Source organism: Trematomus bernacchii, unplaced genomic scaffold, assembly GCF_902827165.1.
Source record: "Trematomus bernacchii unplaced genomic scaffold, fTreBer1.1, whole genome shotgun sequence".
NCBI classification, from domain to species: Eukaryota; Metazoa; Chordata; class Actinopteri; order Perciformes; family Nototheniidae; genus Trematomus; species Trematomus bernacchii.
In genome coordinates, this window is record NW_022987656.1 from 1007242 (window position 1) to 1034741 (window position 27500).

Consider the following 27500-nt stretch of genomic DNA (forward strand, 5'->3'; position numbering starts at 1 on the left):
GACACTGGGCTGTTTGTTTAACGTTAATTCTCTCTTATTTCAACTGTTGGGCACATGACCCACTGCAATGAAAGTGATGTGCCATCAGTTTTATGAATAACGCAGTGATGCATTGCTTTTCTCTGTGGATATATTTTGAGAGTGGGAGTGCTTGGAAGCCTTTCCAAGAGATCTGTACAAAGAATAAGGGGAAAAATGTGATTTGCTTTAAACATTACCCAAATATATTGAGTTCAAAGCAAACTTGACAGTCAGACAAAATCGGCTACATCCAAGAATCGTGCAGATTATATAAAAATTGGCTGATGAAACTGTCGCTCAGAATCCACCGTGGTGCTGTTTGTGTCTCTTCCTACTGAGCTTTGATCAACAACATTTCTGGATGGCGAGATCCCTGAATAGCTCCCCCTCCTGCAGCAGCTGTTTATGAGCTTGTCCCAAAACTGTCACCCTGGATGAAGGGTGCAGGATCGAGTCAGCCTATTCCTCAACAATCCTTTAATAGTCTAAATACTCCTGTGATTTAGCTGTGCCACCCTCAGATTGCACTGCCTGCTTTGTGAGCCATATTAACCTGTCTCATATGTGTGAATACAACTGTAAGGAACATGTTGATTATCATACTGGCATCATTACTGTTCAGACAATGAAGCGTTGGGTGGTTAGACAGCGCCTTGGGTTGCAATATGTGCTGCTACACAGAAACACTTTTATTTGTGTAACAGTATACAGGGAGTTAATGAAGTGCTATATAGGCTTCTTTCTATGATAAATACAAATCCACAGGAGGGCCTGGGGTAGAAACTAGGACATTCACTAGATATCTCAGGTGAATTGAATCCTATGGTGTCTTTGACTATGTACTTAAAAGATTGACAAGTTGACTTTAATTAAATGTTTTATGTCAGCTAAACAATATTAGGTTCAACTTAAGAAGTTAGACTTTCATCTAACTTAATACAGTTTTGTGAAATTATTTGACATGATACATTTAATTAAAGTCAACATTTCAGCATACCCAAATGGATTCCTGCTGGCAGAAACTGAAGGAATAAACCAGTGGCTTCAAATGCTTACAATCCCATTGTTGTTGATAGCTTATGATATTATATTATTCCATCAAGCATTGTTGTCCATGCTTTTGGGATTCAATATTGTGTAGTGCTGCCTGTCATTACACGTTACCAAGAAAACATGCTAAGAAATGACATTGTTGGCATTTCAAGTAGTTTGTTGTTTTTTCAGGTTCAAAATGGGTTCATCCAGTCATGAAGGAACTTGATGGTCAGACGACATATTAACTGCATAATAAACCAAGAGGTCTTGACTCCACCGGACTTGCTCTTTGTTGGTTTACAATATGGAAAAGTTGTGGATATAAGCTTGTAACGCATACTTTTATTAGTACCACGGTTGCCGAGGTTTCAGAAGTGGATTAAATAAGATTGTTTCTTCCAATCTGGACTTTACGGCTATTCATTCCATCACACTTCAGCTTTATCAAGACAAATTGCTATTGGTCAAAAACTGGAATATATATTTCACCAAAGTTGAGCTAGACAGGAATGATTTGTACATATTAATCATCTGACTCTATTTCCGGCTTTTTTCATGTTCAGCAATTCAGCTTAATTCACCCAAGGAAACACTGGTGTGAAAGAGCTGTTGTGCTGCGGTCACACTGAGGCAGCAGAATGAGACAAACATAATAATCACATTATATTCTGTTTGGGGAACGTTGAACCATTATTCCAAGATGGTAAACTCCATTGAAGTCCCACCAGAAATGGAAATTAAGTCTTAATTAGCTATTTGTGTATTGCTTTGTAAACAAGGGAAGCCAAACACAACGTAAGTGTTGATTCTTTTTTAATTAGCTGCATCAATCGCATTAGTGTTCATTTTGTTTTGTTATGACTGTCAGTTATTCCTTTGTAGTCATTTTGCCAGAAGTTTGTGGACACTGCTGTGATTCTTCCCATAAAATAAGAGATTTTTAATCTGTCATAAATTCCTAATTAGTGGAATACTGACATACTTGTTTTCACCTTAAACTACTTAAAAATGGCGTGAATGCAACATTTGTCTCACGTAAAAGTGTCAGCCAGACTAAGTTCAAAAGCAGCTGAAAGCTTTTTAAGCCTAAAAGTAATCCCAAGAGTTCTTGTGTCACAGAATTCCCAACATACAAAGAAAAGATCTATATAGCAAATTATTCCAGGTTTACCGTAATGTGATCAAGTTCTAATCTTGTTTATGTTGGAATTGTGTCTGTGCAATATGTGCAAAAGTCATTATATCAATCCACAAATTCAGCTCACTCAAAATACTGTTATTAATTCACTTTTTCAAATTAAATTGCTGTGGTAGAAGAGCAGCAAAGTGTTTAGATGGAAAAAAGAACCAGCAGAATTACAAATCAAACTTATGAACAATTTCCATCAAATATTCAGTGTGTTATATTTTAGAAAGCAGCCAAGTCACTCCACAGAGAATTTCAGAACATGTCCTTGTTGCTCCTCATTTAGGCTCAGTGTCACGGTTAATGTGCTCATATAAAAGCTGTGTGTTATCATGGAGAAGTGGTATTTAATTTAATTTCAATACAGGAAATGCCTCAGCAGTTATTTTATTTTATGAATAATCTCTGCAGTTCTGATACCATAGCCACTGGGGAAGACATGTATAATGGTATGAAACCGAACCCGTCAGTTTTATTAGCTATCGTTAACTGGAAGTGCAGAAACAGTATCTCTGACAAGCAAGATAAATATCACTGACTCATGAGTGCGTTTTACCCTACAGCTCAAGACCACTCCTGAGCCATCAAACTACCGAAGACTCTAACAGAATGTGGAATCAGATCCCCAAAAACTCAGTGTTGAAGCCAAAGTTTTCTCCAGATACTAAAAGAGACATGGACAAAAACACCCAAGCAGAGTTCCACAAACTCTCAGCTTTCTATGGTTTTATAACCTCTAGATTCTCATTGTCAAAATATCCTGATGAAAGCTCAGACATGTGTGGTGTCCTTTGCTGACAGTGCCTTGATCTATGAATTTCATTGTGAATGCCATTGTATAGGAATGGGTCATATGTGTTGGAGGACTTGTTGATTCATTATCATGTGCTATAGAGTGGTGAAGATTTATGGTATGCCGACCCAAAAGTTAACATTTCAAGCAACGGGATTTTCGGTACCACTTTACAATAAGACTACCCTTAAAAAGGATTCATAAAGGGTTTATAATTAGGTTATGAACTACTAGGTTGTAAACACTTTATTAATCATTAATAACCATTTATAAACCAGTTCTAATATCAACACAGGCTCACTATTTGGCAAGATGACTAAGCCTTATATTGGCTACTTAGTGAGAATCAACTCAGTGAGCAACAGATACCAAGGATGCTGGCTGATGAAGAAGATGAAGTAAGCTAGGTAGCCAATATAAGACTTAGCAGTACAGATAAATGTGGGCTCACTATTTGGCAAGCAACCGGTCCCAGTTGCCCTGTTTATCTCATGTCTTATAAAAGCTTATTAATGTATTATAAAGTGTTCACAACCTAATTAATAGATGAATTACAAACTATTCGTAAACCCTTTATAAGGGAAGTCTTATTGCAAAGTGGTACCGGATTTTCTGATATGGATTTCTGTATATCGCAGAAAATAAACTCTGTGGCAAACACAAATGTACAGTATGATACTTAACAGGTCGAAGTGTTAATACATTTGCCAGATGTAAATAGCTTACGTTAGGCTATGGACAAATATCACAGCCGCTAAGCTAAAGACAGACTTTTTTTAAAGATTCTTGTTAGCACCCACCATTTTTACAAAGAAGATCAGAGATTCACCAGTTGGGTATTTACTGACCTAATTTATGTTGTTGAACAAAACGTGAACATCTCATCAGCTTGTGTTATCCACAGACCTTATTTCAGGCATCAAACCACAATGACATTCATAACGCTAACTTTGAGACGATGGAACCAGAAGTTGTAAAATGCTTACTCATTCATGGGTTTCAGGACTCATTCCTATTAACTTTCATCTACAACTTGCACAGTTGTAAAAGGAGGTCTCAGGGAGTACATATTGAAAAATGAGGCATTATAACGTGTTATGTACTGATAAGAATGAAGTTCAGATGTTGACAATGAGATGATCTTTTTTTCAGCTAAGGTTGGTCGGCTTTTTTTTGTTGTCTGTTCCAAAGCAAGACATCACTAAAACATCACTTCAACGTTCTATGAAACTTGGATATTGATAGCTCAAGCATTAGGGCAGAACTTACTCATAATTTAGTCATTGGGTCGTGCAACTCCCATTGAATACATGACATGAATCTGTGGAGTTTCTGAGATCTACAGAGCTAGGGAGGAGTATTTTAGGATGGTGCCACACCCATGCATGGCATCTGTGCATCCTTATTTCTGCCAATGGTTCTACACTGAGGCAAAGTTAGCAGTAATGTATAAAGAAAGGCAACAATGCTCTGATACAGGCAGTGGAGAAGAAGAGTGAAGGATTGCAAACTTGAAACAATCCAGAATTTAACCAGAAAGGAAATGCATCCTTCAGCTTGGTGCTGACTTCAATGATACAAACAACAATGTGGTCTGGTGTGTCGTTTTGAATGTAAACTAAGTCCTCGGATCACCTTTAAAAGTATATCTAAATAACTTGTTACCTGTTTACATTAATAATAAAGGTTTTCAGATGTTGATGCGAAATGCCATAGCAGTTAAATTGTTTGTAAATCTCAATAAGCGTCAGTGCCTTAATCTGCTTTTTATATTAAACTGTACCTCTAAGGGATTTTGAATGCAATATCAGTTATCTTCACCTGAATTTCAGCATATTATACATGCAGCAGGGGAAGGTGCAATCAATCATCATACAGTGTGGGCGTACACTGACATGTAATGCCATCTTGGGATCATTTTCAGCAAAACACCTTCATGGGAGTTTGTATTACGATAACTACTGTAATGAGAAAAACACTAATTTAGATTTCCCTTAATTTCCCTCGCATACTCCCAGTTGGGTTAATTGCACTGTATGTAAAGATTATGTTATCCTCTAATGAAGACTGTATTGTCTTAAATCACTCCCTAGGTTTAATGAAACACAATATTTCTCAACAGCTAAAGATTATTGTATATGCAATCCTCAGAAGATAACCATTTAAAAGACAATTGTACGAAGTATCACTGTCTGTAAAATGATTTACCCAAAGCATATTACGAAAAAGACATAAAGATTAAACATTTGACACAATATACACATCTTCTCAGGAAGTAGATTGCAAAAAATGAAAGAATTAGTAGTTGCGCTCATAGTAAATAGGAAAAAAAAATCATTGATGAACTAGATAAAACCATCCTTGAGAGGCAAAGGTTAGAAAAATATCTTATGATTAAAACTACTTCATGTGATAAAAAACAAGCCATTCTTCAAACGTAATTAAAAATAAAAGAGATCTTCACAGAATTAGTCATGAATGTGGATTAAAATAGATACATCTCCCATTTCCAGTAATCAAAGGGAAAGAAAAGCAACCCACTGGTCTTTTTTTAGAATGTGACTGCTGACAAAGCTCTTCATGTTTTATTGATCAAAGGAGCTATTGATAGACTGATGTGCATTTTTTTCTCTATCTTATTAACTAATGACACACATTATGCTGCCAGACAACAACAGTCCCACATCATGCAAATGTGGAGCAACCTTTCATTTGCCTCTGCAGAGCATCATATGGAGCAAACACTGTTCCCTTCATTCATGTCTCTCCGGGGTGCATCTTGTTGTTTCCGTCAGCAGCTGGTTTGCAGCAGTCTGCAAACAGAATGCTACCAACAAACATCAGTGCGTGGCTCAATGTTATCAGACTTTTGATTTCTTCCCAGAGAGCTGTTCACTCACATTTCACTGACTGACAGCTTTGTGAATATTTTATTGAATATTTGATGTGTGTTTTCAAGAACTCTATCAGATGTGAGACAGGCAGAGCTGCACCTCAGCAAGTCATTTTTCAGACCGGTTTGAAACGGAATCACACATTTATTTCAGTGGACGATGTTTAAAGAGGCCCTATTATGCTCATGTCCAGGTTCATATGTATATGTTGTGCCTCTACTGTGACATGTCTATATGCTTTAATGTTCAAAAAGCTCTTTATTTTCCTCATACTGCCTGTGCTGCAGCACCTCTTTTCACCCTCTGTCTGAAACCAGAGCCCCGTCTGCTCTGATTGGTTAACTCGGCCGGCTCTGTTGTGATTGTTCAACCGCTTAGCATATCATGTACAATGTGTTGGAGCCCTTGCCAATAGTAGCGCAAGTGTTACTATACATACTGATGTCACTATATTACAATATATTATTATTGATTACAATAGAGGCGTTTCCGGCAGGGAGGGGTGTGACCGAAAGAAACTCCCTCTGGAGGGAACTTTGGAATTTTAGCCTTTGCCTTTAACCGTTAGCCACAATGTTATCAGACGTTTTGATCAGTCTTTGGGAGCAACGGATTACAGGTAACCAGATTACGTAATCAGAATACAAAAAAAGGTAACTGTTTTTCCTTACAGTAAGATCAAAAGAAAGATCTAATCAGATTACTATTTATAAAAACTGCCAGCAGGATTAAAATGTTACTAAAAACTAAAAAGAGCATATTGTGATTGTTGTAAAAGGATCAGATTGTATGTATGCTCTGTAAACTATACTTTAAGTGAATCTATACGCCTGCTGCATGAATTTGCTTCATGGTTTTTACTTTCTGTGGCTCATTTGTTGAATTTTAATTCATTAGGTCAACCTATATTTTCATAAAATTGTGTGTGGCAGCCTTGCTGTATGTGTTAAACAAAATATTAGCATTTTCTTTCAGCTCAGATTTTATGTTTGCTTTTTCAAACTGTAGTATGTGCTCATGTTTTTCATTGGAGCTGTATTGTGTAATCTAAAAGTGAAGGAAAGCAATCTGTTGACATTCCTTTTTTACTTTGATACTCGGTTACTGATTACATTTTTTGTTAAAGGTGATTAGCAATTGTAACAGAATATAACAAGTAACCCTCCCAACCCTGCTTTTGATTAATTTGTCAATTTAACTTTTACCTCTGCCAAAGAGGTTATGTATTGTCCGCTTTGTTTTTCTGTTAGCAGAATTACAGAACAACTCAAAACTATTTAATTTGGACAAGGTCCGAATTGGATACATGTGAGCTGCATCAAGTATGAATGTTAACCAAGCGAAAAGTACATGCAACCTGAAAAGTAACTGAGAACAAAGTTTAGTTATGTCCGGATATACTTTTGCAGAAACAAAGCGTTTCATAAGTACAAGTTGGCAAAAACTGTCTGGTGTTTGTTAATAAGAAAGTCTTTGTGTGTCACAGTGAGGGTTCAGAAAGACCATATAATTACCTGGTACTAAAATCAGAGGCCCAGACATAATAGCTAGCAACCTGAAAACCTCTATTGTTTCTCCTTAATTGTGTACCTGCCACTCTGTACTGTATGAAGTATAATTGGCTTAGTGGTCGGTAAATGTGATTAGTGCAGGAGAGAAAGAACAAAGGATTCCTAGGTTGTACTATATGTCCATTTTCAGTTTTAAATAAATAAATGAATACATCAAGTTGCTTAGAAAGTACAAATACCACCTTTTTTGCACAAAAGGACCAGGAAAATCAGTGTTAACAGTATCAACTTTTTCATAATTTACTAAACACCAAAACCAACTGAGTTTCACATTTTTAAGTCACCAATTGACACCCATAACTGATGTCAAGGTGCACTGAACACAGTCAGAGTACTTCTACATCACTGCAGAGCAGAACAACTTCAATCCATTGAAGTCAGCAAAAATTGCAGTTGATATGTTAACTCCCTAAACATTTGAAGCCGCTAGCAACACACAGAAAAGCAAACCAAAAAGAGGTAGAGATTGGGCGATGGGGGAATTCTTTAAACCTTTGTAGTACTGTATTGAATGAGGCATTCTCAGTGTTTTCAAATGTCAGCATAAAAATATGCCAACTCCCCTCATCATCTGTGATCAACCCTGACAGGAAGCAGAGTCTGGTGTCTGGCAGTCACTGAGGCACTTAGAGACTGACATCAAGCCACAGACTTTGGCAACTTTAGCTACAAATTAAGCACCATACTAAAACAAAAGAAACATACAGGATCCATCCATAGCTCAACTGATACAAATTGTATGAATGTGACAGGACTTGATCATTCTTTGTGTTGGACACAAAATTGGACATTAATAATCAAAACAGGGTTTTTTCTGTTCATTAACTAGTCCATCATAGTAGCTCCACAGTTTTCATTCAGTGGATCTGATGCCAGAACTTTAAAACCATCACTTGACAAATGGCTATAAAACAATCTGGATATATTTTAATCATTTGAACATGTTGTTAAAGTCATTTTTCATGCAGAAATGTCATAAAATGCTGTTTTCAGTCTCTCATATATGGAAATGTCCTGCTTCTCTCTTTGTTTTGTATCATATTCAAGAGAATATCTTTGTTCTTTGGACTGAAAAATAAGCCATCATCTTGGACTTTGAGGAACTGGAATAGACATGTTTCACATTTTATAGACCAAACAATTAGCCTATAATATTGAAAGTAATAGGGAAGATAGTCATGAGTTTCAGCTCTGCAACATTTTCAACTGTGAATGTTATATTCACTTTTTTAACCATGTGACTATTTCCCAGAATAAAAGAGAACTAAAGTGATTGTGTGCCATGAGTAGAGATGATAAGAAAGAGAGGTTGCCATGTATTCATACTGCAGGCCGACCTTTGAAAATGCCATCCTTTGTCTTCAAAGACTGACCTCATGCCACCAGAGAGCCGTTTCACCTCTGCAACACCAACTACATACATGCATTGTCCTTTTGCTGGGGCCAATGTATTAAAGTTTTTCCAAGAACTTTGTGAGTGATGGTTTCCCCAGAAAAGGGCACATTCGTTGTAGCTAAATAAACGATTTTCAGGGGAAATGGTGTAAAACTAACCCTGCGAAAGTTGTTATTTTGCATGCAAATGAATATGTTCTTTGTGTGAACAGGGGAGATAATGCACTGCGGCTTTGCCTGTCTGTATGATGCAAGATAAAATGATGTCATATTAAGCTGGTTTTCGAGGTCTGGTTTGGATGTAATCCAGCTAGTTTTACATCCGGCATCCGGCATGCATAAGTGAGTACATTACAAACTGACAGGAGACAAACATGAGCTTCAGGCCGGGGCTCTTTATGTAAGCCTCATCCCAAAACAGATTTTACAACAACAAAGAATTTTGGAATTTAAAATGTGTTATTACCCTTGCATACATAATGTATTCCCCCCCTTGTTTACTCGTCATAAATATTCTATCTTGTGTTCAGCACTGCAGGGCCTATACTTAGACAGTCAATTACTGTATGCACCTTCATCATATATCTTGCATGCAAATGAGCCTATAAATACACCGACTCATCTCTCAGATGCATGTCTCTGTCGCTGCATTAAACAGTGGGCTGAGACTAGGTCTGTCACTGTCTTGAAGTTCTTTATAACACTCAATCGCATGATATGGGACATGCAATTTTAATCTTCATCTCATGCAATGTCAGAAGTTATGCCCCTACATAGGCTAGAACTAAAGACATATAATTTTTAAAGTTTTAACTCATAGACATAATTGTGCAAGACCGACATCCTGGCTTCAGGAAGTGCAACGGAGAAACTCTGCAAACAAAAGGTGTTCATTTAACTTTGAACCGATTAGTTGTGAAAAATAAATTTGATTTTAGATATTTATGGATAGAATGTATACTATGTTTGCCATTATTGTAAGTCTGCTTTCTATATTCAAATCCAAATATTATCCATGTACTACCTTATTAGACTAAAAGTTAGCTAAACCCCAACAAATAACATGAATTGCGGAGTTTGAAGTTTTCAAGCTCCAAGTATACTGATACGCTGCTAAGCTAACTTTGGACTAGCTAGTTACAAGAAGTTCAAATGTTTTAAGCATGATTTATCTACCTCGTTTAACAAAGATGAATACATAACTCAATTATCCAGATCCCAGTTCAAAATGGATATTTCTTCAGTTAAAGATATGGTAACAGCTTGGGAACAATCTCTAAACTAACTTTAATTTTAGGTTAAGCTAATGCTATCCATTCATATCTCAGCCACCTTTTTACTTATTTTCTATTTGGTTGTATTCAAACCCCATATTTTTTGCACAATTGCAGGAAGAGACGATGCCACACCAGTAATATGAGGATGATACTATCTGTATTAGGGTTAGGGTTAGATCTAGCAGTAGCTTTATTGGATTTTTTCCAACTTCTTTGATCCGAGATTTGCACACTATAATGTACATCATATAATCATTGGCATTCATCAGTTATGTAATTGCTTAATGAGATTATCAGGGTATTTGCATACCCCCAGTATCTGGGGTGTTTGGCATCCCAACATCTAACACAAGCTGTTTTACAACACAACTCCAGTGTGAGGCCTTGCAGTGAGACAGGTTGCACCGTGATAATGATTAAATGGCTGGTGGTTTGAGTCAGGGTAACACTGAATCATTTCAAGCAGATTTTGATCAAACACAGTTGAATTATGTAGCAACGACCCACATAAGCAATCCACAGGCTGTGTCACCGATGCTGCAGAGCTAAAGATAGAAACAAGAAGAGGTCAGGTGCACTCCGCCTGCACAGAGCCTACAGTGTTGTAAAAACACAGCAGGTTCAATGCAGGGAATAAGCCAGGAGAGTGTGTTGAAACCACGCATGGCATCCATGAAAAGTTTCAGTCTGGCTTCAAACCTATGCACAGCACTGAAACAGCCCTTTTAAGAGTTTTTAATTATCTGCTCCTAGCCGCCGACTCAGGTAGCCCAGCTGTCCTGGTGCTGTTAGACCTGACAGCTTTGACACTGTGGAATAAGACTATTGGCCAAGACCAAGTCGTATTTATCTTTTAAAGACCTAGAAAGGGTTATTAACGCCTTTGTTGCCTCAAGACTGGATTACTGCAACGCTCTGTATGTGGGTATGGACCAGGCCTCAATTAGACGCCTGCAGCTAGTCCAAAACGCAGCTGCACGTCTTCTGACTGGCCACAAAAAGCGTGACCACTTCTGGCCTCACTACACTGGCTTCCAGTTCGGTTCAGAATTGATTTTAAAATCCTTTTATTTGTTTTCAAAGCACTAAATGGGCTGGCTCCGGCCTATATAGCTGAACTCCTCCATCGCTACACCCCAGCCAGAGCTTTAAGGTCTGCTGACCAGCTGCTGCTGGTAGTGCCCAAGACCAGGCTCAAAACCCGAGGGCACCGAGCCTTCGCAGCAGCTGGCCCTAGGCTCTGGAATAGTCTGCCCCTCCGTGTTTTTATTACATGTACAGCACTCGACCAAAAATCGCTTTTAAATGTGCTATATAAATAAAACTTGATTTGATTTGATTTGATTGAAAGGTTTGCTCAAGGGTCAACTGTGTCGCAGAACATAGATTTAAATAGCATAACGCAGTTTAACAGTGAACCTATCTATGTACATCTGGAAAATATTGCTAAAGCAGGTTTATCTCTAGAACAGCCTGCTCTAATTTATTTTAGAACAGCCATGAGGTCATCGGTTACCACCAACGCAACAGCAGATACTGGTAAAAATAGTTAATTGTTTCTAATGATCATTTTTGACAATAACAAAGACTATAATAAAACTTCTGTTTATAAAGTTTATTCATTTTTAAAATGTGGCTTTTTTCCCCCCACATTTTTTTATGTCAGATTTGTTTAAAATTCAATAATAAACCAACCATTTAAAATGGGACATCAATTAAGCCATACATTTAATCCTGACCATATACAAATTATTATTCAATGTGGAACAGAAGCATTTGGCAAAAATGTGGTTAACGCCAAAGCAAACTAACGGAAAACACGCACAGACGCAGAACATTCTATACATTTTTTTATAATCGATACGCCTCATAATTTGCTAGGATGACGCAATATAGGCGAGTTAAATGTATAAGAAAACCTTTTCTGGTGTTAAGATCAAGTTCAAATGTGTTACCTTGTGCGCATGTGTGTAAGTCAATGACATCAATTGAGAACGGGAGAAAAAGGAAACTGTGTCACAGTGTTTGTTCTGTAACTTTGCCAAAGTTTGCCCTAAAATAATAGTATCAAATGTCTATATTCATCCAACTAGCACATCTCATGTCCAAACTACTCGGTTGACAAGGATGTGCTCTCACAGTGGATTGCTGGACTTAAGAATTGAAGTTAAATGAATGAAAAACGCTAGTACTTTGATGTCTACCCACTCCATACTGTTTATGTGAACTTGTCTTTTACATTAGGCCCAATAGCATAAGGTGACTTTAGGGAGTGCTGCTTTCTTTGAAGACTTTATTCATTAGCATTCAAAGGGACGGCCCTGGTCCAACCGCCCAGGGCTCGGATCAAAACATTGCCAACAGCAGGGCGGAGGGACGTGAGTAGCATTCTCTCTGACCTTGTGTCTTTGAGGCGCCTCATTTGCAGCTCGGTGTCATGTGAAAATCCCTTTAGATAGATGGTGTCACGGTATAGTCAGCAACCTGTCATGTCACGATGATATGTCTGTTTTCTGAGAGAGATTGGTTTTGATTTGAAAGGTAAAGCAGCTCTTTGATGATCTAGATCCAGGTGGTAATGATGCTGTATGTATGTAGGCCCTGCAGAGACTTGTGAAAGACAAGACAAAGTCAATGAAACTCTTAGGATTTTTCTCACCCTCCTAAATGTTTCCTTGTGCATACCGCCAACTAATAAGGGCCTTATGACTCAGTCTGTGAACTTTCTCTCTGTTGAGTTAGAGTTTCAAAGGCACTAAAATGATTTTACTTGTCAGAGTTAATTTAGTAGTCATGATTAGTACTTCTTAGTCTGGGAAAAAAGTTGTCTGATGCTCTGGCGCTTTGTGATGTTTCATCACCCGGGTAGTTTGGCTTTCCGACTTTTAACAGAAAGTACCGTTTGTGTCTCTTATGTGGGTGTTGATGACTTTTTTGAAATGCCTTAAAGTGTATTGGTTTATATCTATAAAGAAATACACTTTAAGGCATTTTTCAGTAGTATAGGTATGTAAACAATATATATAAATATACATACAATATTTTGGATATACTGTAATACATTTTCTGTTGACATTTTATTTATTTGTAATAGAATATGTTTATTCATAAAAATACAATTTAAGTAACATCTTCTATGAAAACAAAGTTAGAAACATTTGTTGTTATGCTCTCAATATTTGTTATTAGAAAAAAAGAAAAAAAATTGGAAACAGCCAACATTAAACAGGTTTGACTAAAAGGATAAGGTTTCTAAATCAGAATCTGCATAATTTTGAACACAATTATTCAGCCAATCAAGGAGTGCCAAGTTGTAGTGTAGGTTGGCCAGTCCACCACATTTGTCCAGAGTAAAGTATCTCATATCACCTGATTTGTCCTCCCACACCATCGTGATGTTGTTGTTGTTTTGATTTTTAATAGTACGTCTCAACAACTTTAGGATGGTTTGCCATGAAATTTGGTACACACATTATGACGTTGAATGAATTGTTATAACTATTGGTGCTGCATTATTTATTTTCTTTGAGTGCTATAATGAGGTAAAAAACTTCAACTTATTTATTGAACTGATTTAATTCAGATTTACTAGCTCAAAATGAAATTATATTTCTGATTTGATTCAATTTAATCAATTATCAATTGCATTGAGGTTATTTTAGTTACAATACTAGTATTGATTTGACATGAAAGAGATTATAAGAGAAATAATGCTGTATTAAAAAGGAAACCTGTTACTCTTGTGAACGATACAAATATTAAGATTTGCATTCTTTAAAACCCAGATCTAATGAACTAGGAAAAAATGAAATATCTGCATGGCCATTGTGAGCATGTTAGGCCACATCAGTATAAGGTCAAAACACCTCACAAAGATTGGGGTACTTTCAGAATATTTGACACTAACCCCAACCCGTAACCCATTACAGTTAGCAGAGCCAGATCTCATCACAACATCAATGACATATTAACATATGTTTTTTATAGAGTGAAGTCTGTAAGAATTGAATGGACACATACATACATACATTTGACAGCTTTGCAATTATGTAACAATTTCAAAGCCTGCATTTTGATGGAGTGAATCCTCTTTTATGTGTGTTTGTGCATAAGTAAGTAGCCGATATGTAGCAGAAGATATGCAGAAGTAATACATGTGTAAGATTTAAAGGGTGCTTCTTTTAAACACACTTCATCTCCCCTGAAGGCAATACGGGTTTAAATTTGGATCTGTCTTGTAGTACTCAACCACCATTCCCTTGCTTATTTAAAATGCACACTGAACTCAGTAACTTATATGCAAGGAGTACGTACAATCTAATTCTAGAGCAACCCAGCAGTCTGCTCTGTCTCTTGTGGGTGTCCAGTTGTGGCTTTGGTTTTGGGATCAGATGTGCTCTTTGTGGCTTGGATCAGATGACTAACCAGACTCAAAATGATCCTCTAAAGCAACCCTGTGTGTGTGTGTGTGTGTGTGTGTGTGTGTGTGTGTGTGTGTGTGTGTGTGTGTGTGTGTGTGTGTGTGTGTGTGTGTGTGTGTGTGTGTGTGTGTGTGTGTGTGTGTGTGTGTGTGTGTGTGTGTGTGTGTGTGTGTGTGTGTGTGTGTGTGTGTGTGTGTGTGTGTGTGTGTGTGTGTGTGTGTGTGTGTGTGTGTGTGTGTGTGGTTGGTTGTGTTTTTGGCTCAGTTAGTCTGTTAGTATGTCAGCAGGATTACACAAAAACCACTGGCCCAATTTTCATGAAACTTGATGGAAAGCCAAAGAAAGAACCAATTATAGAGCAAAAGCCAATTGTGGAGTGTCTACACGTTAATGTAATAACACGGGACCTGTTGGTTTAACTCAGAAACTGATATCCAAATTAGCAATAATATACACAACTCTTTTTTATATAGCATCCATGTTTTCTTCCACAATGCGACTTAAAATTCCCCAATACACAGTCTTCTTCCCTACTGTGAAACCGAGATCATCTGAGGAGCATTTGAATGCACTGTTGGCTTTGGCGAAGGTCCGCACTCTCTGGTTAATGTACTATAGACCTGTGGTTGTCGACCTGGGGGTCCGGTCCCCACAGAGATTTGCAGGATAATTCCTGGTGGTGGCCAGATGGTTGGGGAGGAAAAAATGCAATATTATCTGAATGGCGTTTACAGTACATTACCTCTACCATCGACATCATTTTGCTGTGTCTGAAAAAGAGGATTCCGGAAGGTCAATTGGAGAAACAGTCATGGAAATCCAGCCAGGACATACAGTAGAAGTTGTTCAAGGTACACAAAACTAAGCAAAACTTTCATCACGAATAGAAGCATAGCCTATCTTCATTTATTAATCACCTTTCGTGTTACCTGGTCCTTTCATTTCAATGTGTTTTCCCTTCTGGAAAGTCGGAATTAGATCTTAAAGATCTATTCACAATCACAAAAAGCAAACAGGCTAAGAAAGAAACCGTGACGTGACAAGTTCCTGACTCTATCGCTTCATTTTTTCAGTTTTATGGAAAGGTGCGTACTAACACAAGACCCCCTTACTTTTTTACATTTACATTATTTGTTTTCATTTTATAGCACAAACATCCACTTCTTTAGCTTTGGGACTTACTGTAATAATATGCCAAATGTTTACATCAAAAGCATTCATTTCTCACAGTTTATTAGTGATTAATGTTGTGAACACCAACATGATTATTCTTGGGGTTCCTGACTGAAAAGGTTAAAAACAAGTGCTGTCATTTGTGTACGTACATATCTAATTGCTTTATAGTATGCATTTTAATGGTATGTTAACGTGTTATTCACAATGTCTCAGTAACTCCTGATGGTCCCATACTGATTCTTGCTTGTGAAAGGCCCTGAATGAAGGCGTGTGTGATCTTGATTCCTTAATCAACCAACTGTCAACACTGGATTCACTGGGCTTTAAACGCTGATTTTAAAACGATTTATTGGCATCCTCCATCCGCCTTGATTGACCCTTGAAGAGTACCTATATGACAGGCAGCGTTATTGATTGATTACTTCGATGCAACTTATTTTGTATAGAGCGTTCAGAGACACACACAGCTTAATTAATTTGCTTTCAGGCACTCAGTAGCTCACATCTTACTTGAGCTATTTGACATTCATGAGCATGCACACTGCTTGTTTTACGTCGAGAAGCTGACAGCCAGAGCATAGTTGTTGTAGCGTTTGGGGTGTGAGTGAAAACAGATGAATGTATGTATCATAGGGCAGACGATACTCAATTTACATATTCCTTACTTTCAAGGTCTCCACATGTAACTGCATTTACATAACTACATAACATAACTTTAACACCAGAGATGGCAAAAGTACAAACATCCTTTACTCAAGTAGAAGTACAGATACTCATGTTTAAAAATACTCTGGTAAAAGTAGAAGTACTGACTAAACGTCTTTACTGAAGTAAAAGTAAATGAGTATGGGCTTCGAAATGTACTTAAGTAACTACCAACTGTTTTAAATAATGTCATTGTTAGCTAATGAATGTTACGATGCTGAACAACGGCAACATTACAACGTTTTCATTGGTCCGTCTTCTTTAGAGAAGACTAGGAAATGATGGACACACGGATCGTGTTCAAATCAATAGGCACTCAATGACTCTAAATAATAATGATCACGCCACCAAACACAGATTAAAACTAAAGTAACAAACCTGTTTGAAAAAAACTGGTATTTGTGTTAAAAATGTAAGAAGTAAAAGTAAAAAGTCATCAGAAAAATAAGTAGTAGAGTAAAGTACTGATACCAGAAAAATGTACTCAAGTACAGTAACAAAGTATTTGTATTCCACTACTTCCCACCTCTGTTTAACACCACGGCAAAAGTGAGAAAGGAACACATGCAGTTAGAGGGACCCTTTTTCCTCTGTTACATTCTGTTACATCAACCATAATCTAGAGTGACAGCTGTTTGATGACCTACGCGTCACGCAAAAGCAGCGTCTCAGTTATGCAGCGTGAAATTGTAACTGTCTCAATTCTGGTAGAACTTTCACAGCTTCATGCCCGTTTGCACTGGAACAATGTTAAGCCCACCACGAGGCAGTGTGGGCACTCGGCTGCTGGAGGTGGAGCGGCTGCTTGCAGGCTCTGGAATCTGGTTCAAGCATATTGTGATGCCAGAATCAAAAGCAGAGGTGTACTTGGCAACTGCTAACCGCTATAAACATGGATGTCGGGAAATCTCTGTGGCTTAGAATCACCCCGCACTGCAGAGAGAGATTGTCAATGGGATTCTGGGAGGATATTCTGCATTCTTGTCACAGAGGCAGAAATCCCATCATGACGTAACGAGTGAAATGGGTTGCCAGAGATAGCAAATTGTTGTCTTTTCGTTTAGTTTATTTTAATGAGTAGATTGAAACCCCAGGAAAAGTTTGACTTCAGGACATATGAACAGTTGTTTCTTATCCATCTTAATTATGAACTAACTTTAAATCTGCCAACATCTTCAGTTCTTTTTTTAAGGTATTCAAAATGGTCTGGTTAGGTGGTCATTGATGTTTGCTATGGGAGGTAATTGAGCCAATGAGGGTTTTTATGTGGAATTATTTATCTGGATGTTATGTTCCTGTGCCAGAATCCTGTTGACTTGACTTGAAAAATATCAAGCCTTAAATAACATTTGAATATTTACCACTCAAAATGCTTTGCTTAAACACTGTCTTTAGATTTTAAAGGTTCAAAGCCAACTTGTTTTGAACAAGATTTTTCCAAAAAGTCCCTTATATTTGCACGTACATGAATCTGTGCATATTCTATCCCAGGGAGATATCCCAGTCCACATCCTCACCTACGTACGTTAACAAATACATCTTATGTTAGAAAATATAACACCTAACCAATTTCTTATACTTGTATTACAGACAGAATGCTGCAAACTCTTTGCATAGAGAGGTTATCCTCGTTTGTGTTCCTTACTGCAATGTAGAGTTCTATTAAGAAGTATGAGTAAAAAACTATTTTCTTTTTTTTAAATCTGAGTTTTCTAAGGATCATTTTAAGTATTCTTGGACAAATACATATTGTTTTTGTCTTTTGGATGAACAGACCCTTAAAAAGGATGCACATCTCTTGATAAACGGGCAGATTTTTTATGGAGAAAGTGCCAACGACGGTCATTTGTCTGGGATCAGGCATTCTGCTTCTTCATTATGGTAGGCCGCTGTGACACAGTGCTTATTATCCAGCATCACACTGGCACTGTTAAACTTCTTTTGTCTTTTGCCATAAGACTGCAGTGTTTTCCCTGTCAGCCAGTTGGATTGTGTGTCATTTATTTTTCTACCCTGACTGTGTGATTTGGCAAAGATGGACGCCTGGCAGATGCAGACCTTAGAAAGAGCTTTGTTTTAGCAGAAGGATGTATTGGTCTGTGAAACAGCACTAATTGCATGGAGACTTTAAAATTGCTTTTGTTTATTCACCTCGGCCGACATAGCCTCGAGACAGAATGCACAATTTTTATCCAACTAAACATTATGAAAGCTTGTTCTCTACCATTCTCTCTGTGTTTTCTTTTTATCTTATCTTTGATGAAAGGTTGAAAAGCAACATTGGGTTTTTTGAGGACGCTAGCAATGACTTGCTTACGGAATTTTGATGAGTCAATGTATGAATGCTGTATCATTTATCCCGAGGGCTATATTTTGCATTCCTATAACTAACTAACATCCAAACTGTTTTTTCTGTCAGGGGACTCCTTTGAAACATTCCCTGCAAACATTTTGGATTTGAATCTGTCTATCTGACCCTGATGTGCTCAAACTTATTCACCCTTACTTATTTATCATTTGTATTCAACAGACATGAATAAAGGTCACTGAAAGGTATAATTACCAAACCGAATGCAACGAAAAACTGTTTATCTGCTGACTCTATAGTGCAGTTTGAATGTCTGATAATTAATTTCACTTTGGTCATGGCCAGCCAGTGGGCTTTTGGTAACAGATACATAATAGACCAAATTAACAAGTACACATTTGTTAATTTAAATTTATTTTTTCCCCCCATTTAATCCATTAAATCACAAATGGTTTGTTAAGCAGAAAATCTTCCACATTCGTAATCATTCATCACAGAAAACCAACTCTGAACCCCCATGATAGTAATAAAGTTAAAATATTCTTTAACTAACTTGTCCTACCATGCCTTTTCCTTTTTTAGGTGAACTGAACGATCCAACAGAGACAAATGTGACAACTATCAAAAGAAGTGTACGAATCGAGCCCCGACTTCTTGACATGAATCACTATGTGTTTGCATACCTGACTTGACCAAACGACTGATCCTGTTACTGTGAGTACCACAATCGAATGTCATAAGGAGTACATTTGTCAACTAGTCCTAAATGTGAAGCCAATGCCTAAAACTCACATTCTCTTTAATGGCCAACAGGGTGCAACTCAAGTTATTCCAAAACCAAATAATATTAACCAATATATATATATATACAAAAAATAATAAAGGTTATTTTTTTATTTTTATTTTTTCATTTGATCTGAGGCCTGTACGACGAAGCCGGATTTTCGCTTAGCGGGCTAACTTCAGGGAAAACTCGGGGTTTCCGGTCCTACGACGCTGGTTCACTTCTTAGCGGGCTATCTCCATGGTAACTTATGCTGAGCGGCTAACCTGGGGCCTATACTACGAATCTAGTTCAACATATCCTGGATATGTTTTGAGTTATCCGGTTGACTTAATCCAAAACAAACCCGCTCTCGCTAAACTGTCCGACAACGCTGGCTATCAACTCGATCGCTCAAGCCAGCCGTGTCCTGTCTAGTTAGGTGCGCGTTCACATAAAAGGGGTGGTATTTGGAGTGATCGACCAATCTCAAACATGGACAAGCGTACTGACAGCGCAGCGTCATACTTCCTGAATGAAAAGTGAACTTTAATATTAGTCAAATATGAAGAAGTTAAACTTTAAACATCCATGACTTAAACACTTTATCCAGGATAAAAGCCACATAGCTGCACCTGCAAGGTGAATACAGCTGGTAAAAGAAAAAGCGTTTGAATGCGTACATTAACAGGTTTATGATATCACTGCCCCGTCCAAGACACGATCTGACTTTAATTACATTTGACTCGAGTGTTTTGTCAACTTAATGTGTTGCTTAAAATAATACTTCTGCATACAGTATGTGACACTGTGAGTGTTGCACGGCCAGATACGGCTCAAGAAGCTGACTCAGATAAGGAAATATTATGATGCATTATGATGTGATATCATGTGATATGAATGATAATGGGACACATCGACGTCTGCACTCACAGTGCCGCGGACTGTAGGCTACGTAACGTTACTTTGATCCGGTTACTTATGTTGTGGCAGATATTTAAGTAAGCTTTCTTAACGCTAATGTTATAATAGTCAGATTGCTCTGAAGATGGGAGGTGATATTCTATTCATTTTCACGTTCACACACTATTATATGAACATAAAAATACATCTCACTATAAAATAAGGGGTTATTTAAGGCACCTACAACACAAATCTACATTATTTGGGATTAAGCTAGTGGTGGAATAGATCAAATAATATTCAGTATATCTAACTATTCTTTTCTTATTCCCACAGGCAAAGTATCAACGAAGCTTACATTATACAAATGTAGTGCAATATACAGACTGTTTAGCTTATGATGATCAGCAGCACTATGAGCTCATTCTCTCAGTGTATCATCAGGAATACAGAGACACACACACATCATTTAAATAAGAGTTATTAAATTCAATTATTGGTTAAGAATAAACATCTTAAAGTAAATAACAATAAACAATAGCCCTTAACCCTGTAAGGCCCCCGGTTGTAATTTTACAACATTACTTTAAGCTATCCAAAAAAGTCAGTAAATGTTTTTGTTTTATTAAAAGACTACATTTACATAGTCAAAAGGTCCTTTTGTTCAGCCTCACAATGCTATTGGGTAGTAAATGTGTGTATAGGTCCTGCCCTCTGGCCATACATATAAGACTAACATTCCTGACAATAGATCTCAATAGTCATCTTTTATGGTGTAAATGCCTTTTTAATAATAACATTTTTGTATGGAACATTCTCAACATGAATGCATAAATCCAAATAAATATAACTTAAATATGTGGGAAAATACTGTGTTTGAAATGAGATGTTAGCTTTTTGTTTTGATATATATATTGTATTCCAGTCTTTCCGTAACTTTCATGATATCATTTCTCGTTCATAATCGGTTGTTTCCGTGAACGGCCGACTTTTGTGTGACGGCAAATGCCGCGGCCGCAAGGCATTGTGGGGCACCATTTTCTCCTCTCCTTTCGGTTAGGGAGGTCCAGTGGTTCCTAAGCTAAAGGAGGTTATAAAGGAAGTTTGAAACCTCCTTTCCTTTCATTTAGAGAATTCGAACGGCACTTATCATGGCTGCCACTGAGGGACCTCCGGGTCATTTCACTCCGTTAGGAAGGTTCCTAGCTAAATGGACTATTCGACCGCAACCCAAGTCAGTGAAAGCACTGCCTGCTGACCAATCAGAGCTCTGTGTGCGGAGTTTAAAGTGATCAAGTCATATTACAGGAGAAAGGAAATACAGTTTAAACTGCCGTTGCAGGAAAGACGGCCGGCAAAAATCACCGACTGTGTGAACGTGAAAATTAATAGAATATCACCTCCCATCTTCAGAGCAATCTGACTATTATAACAATAGCATTAAAGGTAGGGTAGGTAAGTTTGAGAAACCGGCTCGAGATACACTTTTTGTTATATTCCATGGAATGCTCTTAACATCCCGATAGCAATGAATATCTTAAGTGCTTTGACAAAAAATCCATAAAAAAATGTCATCTGTGGAAGCTGTAATACTGTAAAAAGCACGACCAATCATTTTAGCCGGCCCGGCTAAAATAACTGGATGGCCCACCTGCCTGTCAGCCTTCCATCGGGGCACAAACTTATCTTGTGCCCTCATTGGTCATGTGCACGTTCGTGTGTGTTGGAGGAGGGGCTCTATAAGGAAGTGGCAGATTTGTTCCGGTTGTGTATTTTCAAATTCTAGCGATCTCGAGCCGGTTTCTCAAACTTACCTACCCTACCTTTAAGAAAGCTTACTTAAATATCTGCCACAACATAAGTAACCGGATCAAAGTAACATTACGTACAGTCCGCGACACTGTGAGTGCAGACGTCGATGTGTCCCATTATCATTCATATTACATCATATCATAATGTATCATAATATTTCCTTATCTGAGTCAGCTTCTTGAGCCGTATCTGGCCGTGCAACACTCACAGTGTCACATACTGTATGCAGAAGTATTATTTTAAGCAACACATTAAGTTGACGAAACACTCGAGTCAAATGTAATTAAAGTCAGATCCACTCGTGTCTTAGTCAGCAGTGATATCATAAACCTGTTAATGTACGCATTCAAACACTTTTTCTTTTACCAGCTGTATTCACCTTGCAGGTGCAGCTATGTGGCTTTTATCCTGGATAAAGTGTTTAAGTCATGGATGTTTAAAGTTTAACGTCTTCATATTTGTCTAATATTATAGTTGACTTTTCATTCAGGAAGTATGACGCGCTACGCTGTCAGTACGCTTCTCCGTGTTTGAGATTGGTCGAATGCTCCAAATACCACCCCTTTCATGTGAACGCGCACCTAACTAGATAGGACACGGCTGGCTTGAGCGATCCACTTTATAACCCGCGTCGTTGGACCGCCTAGCGAGAGTGCGTATGTTTGGGATTGGCCAACCGGCTAACTCAAACATATCCAGGTTAAGTTGAACCGGCTTCGTCTTACAGGCCTCAGATTTATTTTGAATGTGTAAACAATAATACAAAAAATTTAACATAAGAATTATTATACAATACAAAAAATAAGCAGGGTCAAATTGATATACAAAAATATTACTCTACTTAATTACACATCCGAAAAGGGGTGGGAAGAAGTTTACACTTATTTAATCCCACCCCTTCTCCCAAAAACTAAATTATTAACATATAAATATATATATTTATTATATACTGTTATAACATCAGTAAACATTTGATTGCCTATTTTATGGTCTAAATCACTAGTTCAAAGTTTTATTCAAATCTGCATTTTGTTCATTTCCTCAAATTGTGGTTCCTTTCAGAAAGGGGTAGACTAAAAAAACACAAATGTCTTGTTTTTACCAATCTCAACCTTCTGATGCCATAAAACAAAGATGGCGACAGCCAAAATGCCTAGAAGTATAGTCGACAAACCAAGTGTTGCATCATTGTTCATACGCCCACTTCTTATAAATAGTATATGAATTGACCTCAAACTTCATTTTTGTATGAAGATGTGATGGCACTCGACAATTTCTTGACCATGTTCTGTATGCATGTTACTTAGTTTCTAATCGATTTCCTACATGTACTGTACCTGCCTGAGAGGTTCTAAGTTGTCTGATTCCTTGGAATTGCATGCCTCCGTCACTTCCATTTCCTTGCATCAATGCTTTCCAACAGTTGAGCATGCACAGTGCCGTAACTTTCTATCATGTTTCAGTTTGTTTGGGTCGAGATAATGCTACAAAGGGAACAACACATCTGTATAAGCGTACATGTTCACGTTAGCTTTTAGCAGCACTGTCTTGCATTGATGGAAGTTTATTAAGTACATTATCATGTGTCTAAGCTCTATTCAGTAAAAACATTGCCCTGCCCTGTATGTACCCTTTATCAACACAGTTGTTTATCAGGTATTGATCAGGTATTAACTTGGAATGTATAGATGAACAGGGGCTTCATACCTAGCAATGGCGGAAAAGCTCAATCAAACTTTGGAACCCTGAAGACAAAACATGTCAAATTATGACATGCTTCACCAAATCTTCTTAAACCCATTCTGTCACATTCCTTCAGTCAGCATTTGTGCCGCCTGTGCCACAATGATTGGATGATATAAATGACTTCAACAGGACAAACACTCAGCAAAACCCAGAGCGTTCTGATTTACTTCAGTTGGATTAGAGTCTTAAGCTATCTTCCCCAACTATTCTCTTCTTTTCCAATTCTATCATTCTCCCTTTCTCTGAGTAAATTGGCATCATTTACTGCTGTCACTGCAGAGCTCATTGTCCCCCATTATCCCAGGGACAAAGCTGCCGTGACATTGAGTTAATCCGTGCTTGTTTCAATTTTGCTCCCAGGGGGTGAAAACAGATAAGGAGTTCAGGTAACTGAAGGCAAGGAGGTGCCATACACCGAGGCAAAACGGACTACAATGATTGAACACTTAAAGAAAGATAATATGCAATCTGCCAGGCAAATTATGTTGATTTCCCCAAAATGGTCACAGACGTGTTTGGCTTGCTTTTTAAGGTTCTCTCACTGAATTTGATGGGAAACTTTTCTTAAGACCATATTTGCTTGCCAGAATGTCAGGCAAACTTTGAAGACATTCCCCCACTAAAACATTGTTGGAGCAAGAAACACACGACCAAACAAGTAAGACCTCTGTCAGAAGCTTTTGAAGGATAGCTGTCAGCAATCTACATTTGCTGGCCTGCTCTTTCACTGACTGATGTGAAATGTCATGTATAAATCTCATTGTCTTGTCGGATAAAGCTCTCACCAGGTGTCTAATTATATCAGGTCATATGCATGTCATTTGGTGTATTGTGTGTTTAAGCTAAGCGTTCTTAATTAAATCTACAGAATAAAGATAAGACACTAGAATTAGCTGGGGTTCTCTGTCATACTCACTCAATAAGATGGTGTACACTTTGTGCAGGTTTATCAAGATTTTCGGAGCTTGACTATTCTCTGGAATAAAAGTTGAGTCCTTTTATAATTTCACTACATTTATTTGTATTTGTCTCTTACAAGGTTGCTCACTCTCAGTTTTTTTTTCTCATCACTGGAGAGCTGCTTCAAGGTGGTCTAATCAACAATTGAATAATGCATAAACATTTTTTTTGCTTCGCGTGGATTTAATTTAATTTAATTTCAAACCTTTATTTATCCAGATTGTCCCTTGAGATCATAGATCTCTTTTACATTTGCTATCAGGGACAAAGTCATTTTTTGTTCAACTTAGGTGAACTTTGATACAATCCATTGACACATAGCAAACCTGACAGTGCTAACCTTTGAGGAAAAGGTAGAGAGTCCGAAATCGAGTATTCGCTCGTTAGACATTCTTCATCCACTTTTATTTACCCTTTCTTTCTTTGCCTGTTGGAGGTCAAAATGGCTCCACAAAAGACATTTTCTGAAAGTAATGAGATAAATGTCAATGGTAGAAATGATTTTCTTAAAATTAGACTACTTTCAAGTTATAGCCTACAATAAGAAATACACATCATTGAAAGTACACCTTTGCTCAAGACAACCTTTTTTTTAGCCACAGGGTTTGACAATTAAAGGTGGGGTAGGTAAGTTTGAGAAACCGGCTCGAGATCGCTAGAATTTGAAAATACACAACCGGAGAAAATCTGCCACTTCCTTATAGAGCCCCTCCTCCAACACACACGAACGCGCACATGACCAATGAGGGCACGAGATAAGTTTGTGCACAGATGGAAGACTGACAGGCAGGTAGGCCATCCAGTTATTTTAGCCGGGCCGGCTAAAATGATTGGTCGTGCTTTTTACAGTACTACGGCTTCCACAGATGAAATGTTTTTATGGATTTTTTGTCAAAGCACTTAAGATATTCATTGCTATCTGGATGTTAAGAGCATTCCATGGAATATAACAAAAAGTGTATCTCGAGCCGGTTTCTCAAACTTACCTACCCTACCTTTAAGTTTTATTCAGAAATAGCCTATTGATCAGTCCGTTTATTGACCCATCTCTGGGTTCAGATTTTAAATAAACAGAGTAATCATATTTCCCTGTTAGAAAATGCGTTAACTTCATCTAGCTTGGAGAACTAGCCTGAAAATGAATGTGACTAGTGCTAGCATCTTTCCAGCGAGCTAGCATGTAAGCGTTTAACCAGCAGTTCAACAACTTCCCCTCTGAGTAGTAATTATTTCACACAACCTTTAGCACTGCCGTTTTCTTGAAGACTCTTTGAGGACATCGCTATTCCACTTTCTTGTGTCTATGGTAGCAGAAATGCAGCACTCATGTGAGGATGTTGAGGGTGGATGTAGGAGTATTTACCACTTTAGAGGGACACATATAAGGCACCCAAAAGCAGTGAACCAAACCTAATAAACAAGACAAATATGTCACCGTTAATGGTCTTTAATGCAGAAGTGTGTCTCCCAGAAATATCTGTACCCATCTGTCCCATCTGCTAGGTGGAAAATGTGAAGTAGTAAAGTGCCTCTTGATAGCATATCATTGGCAAATTAAGTAATTAACTAGAAATGGATTCATAAAGCGCTCGAAGGTGTCATAATGTTTGTACTGAAAACATTCATTTGCAGTGCTGTGAAGACATTTCACATTTGTCAAAACCTGGGAATTGCCTCCCTCCTAGGTCCCATCTCTGCGGGATATCAAAAAGATGATATCAAGTTAATATCACAGTGCGATCTATTGATTGCACATGTCAGCTTTTACAATCTGGCCTCATCTATTGGTCTGCAATCCGTCTGTCTCATTTAAGAGATTTCGGGAGCTGAGGTGAGCCCGTCCTCTACCTGACAAACTTTTGCTCCCCCATCCATCCAGCCCCTCTCTGCTAGCCTTACCGCCCCTCTTACAGCCCAGCACAAGAGCTCTATCATGGTTCACTAATCCTCCTCATTAAGCCGGGCCTCCAGGCTCTCGTTAGTGTACATCTATTCCCACATGCCTTGTACTCGTGTCTTTCATCTTTGTGCACATGTCATGAATTTGCCATGAAGCAATATAGCATGTGTGTCAGGATTCTGATCTCTCTGTTGGCTGAGGGACCAGATAGCACGTGGAAAAGGCAGCTGTTATCGCTCCATCTTGCTGTTTGAGGGAAAATTGGACGGATAGAATTTGCGCTGCTTATTATAGAATTTCACATGGACTCCTATTAAAAGACTGAGGGTTTATTTTTTTATTAAGTATCGCTATTAGCCAATGGCACCACCAAATCTTTCTGGAGTTCAAAACCCAGAATATTTCAAATGTGTTCAACTTATGTGAATTTACTAATAAGAAAGCTGTTGTTGTCAACATGTATTACATTTGTACATTAGAAAACATGTCTCTTTAAACAATAGGTCTTGCATTTAGTCTAGTTAATAGCCTGAAGGACCCTCATCAGGCAGCAAGAACAGAGCAAAACAAAAGGTTCATATTTTTATAAGCTTTTCAGGATCAATACAAGTGGCAGGGATAGTTATTGTAGTAT

At 37.9% G+C, this 27500-nt stretch overlaps 1 protein-coding gene across 2 annotated transcripts in view; it reads left to right on the forward strand.

Annotated features, from left to right (window-relative positions):
• LOC117486642 (leucine-rich repeat and fibronectin type-III domain-containing protein 2) overlaps positions 1 to 27500 on the forward strand; it is a 147304-nt gene that overhangs the window by 64454 nt on the left and 55350 nt on the right. The window contains exon 3 of one of the 2 annotated variants that reach the window (XM_034135148.1): positions 19365 to 19496. The exons of the other annotated variant lie outside the window; for it this stretch is intronic. The gene's annotated coding sequence lies outside the window, so the exon portion shown is untranslated. The remainder of the gene's footprint in view (positions 1 to 19364; positions 19497 to 27500) is intronic. 2 annotated transcript variants of the gene reach the window in all.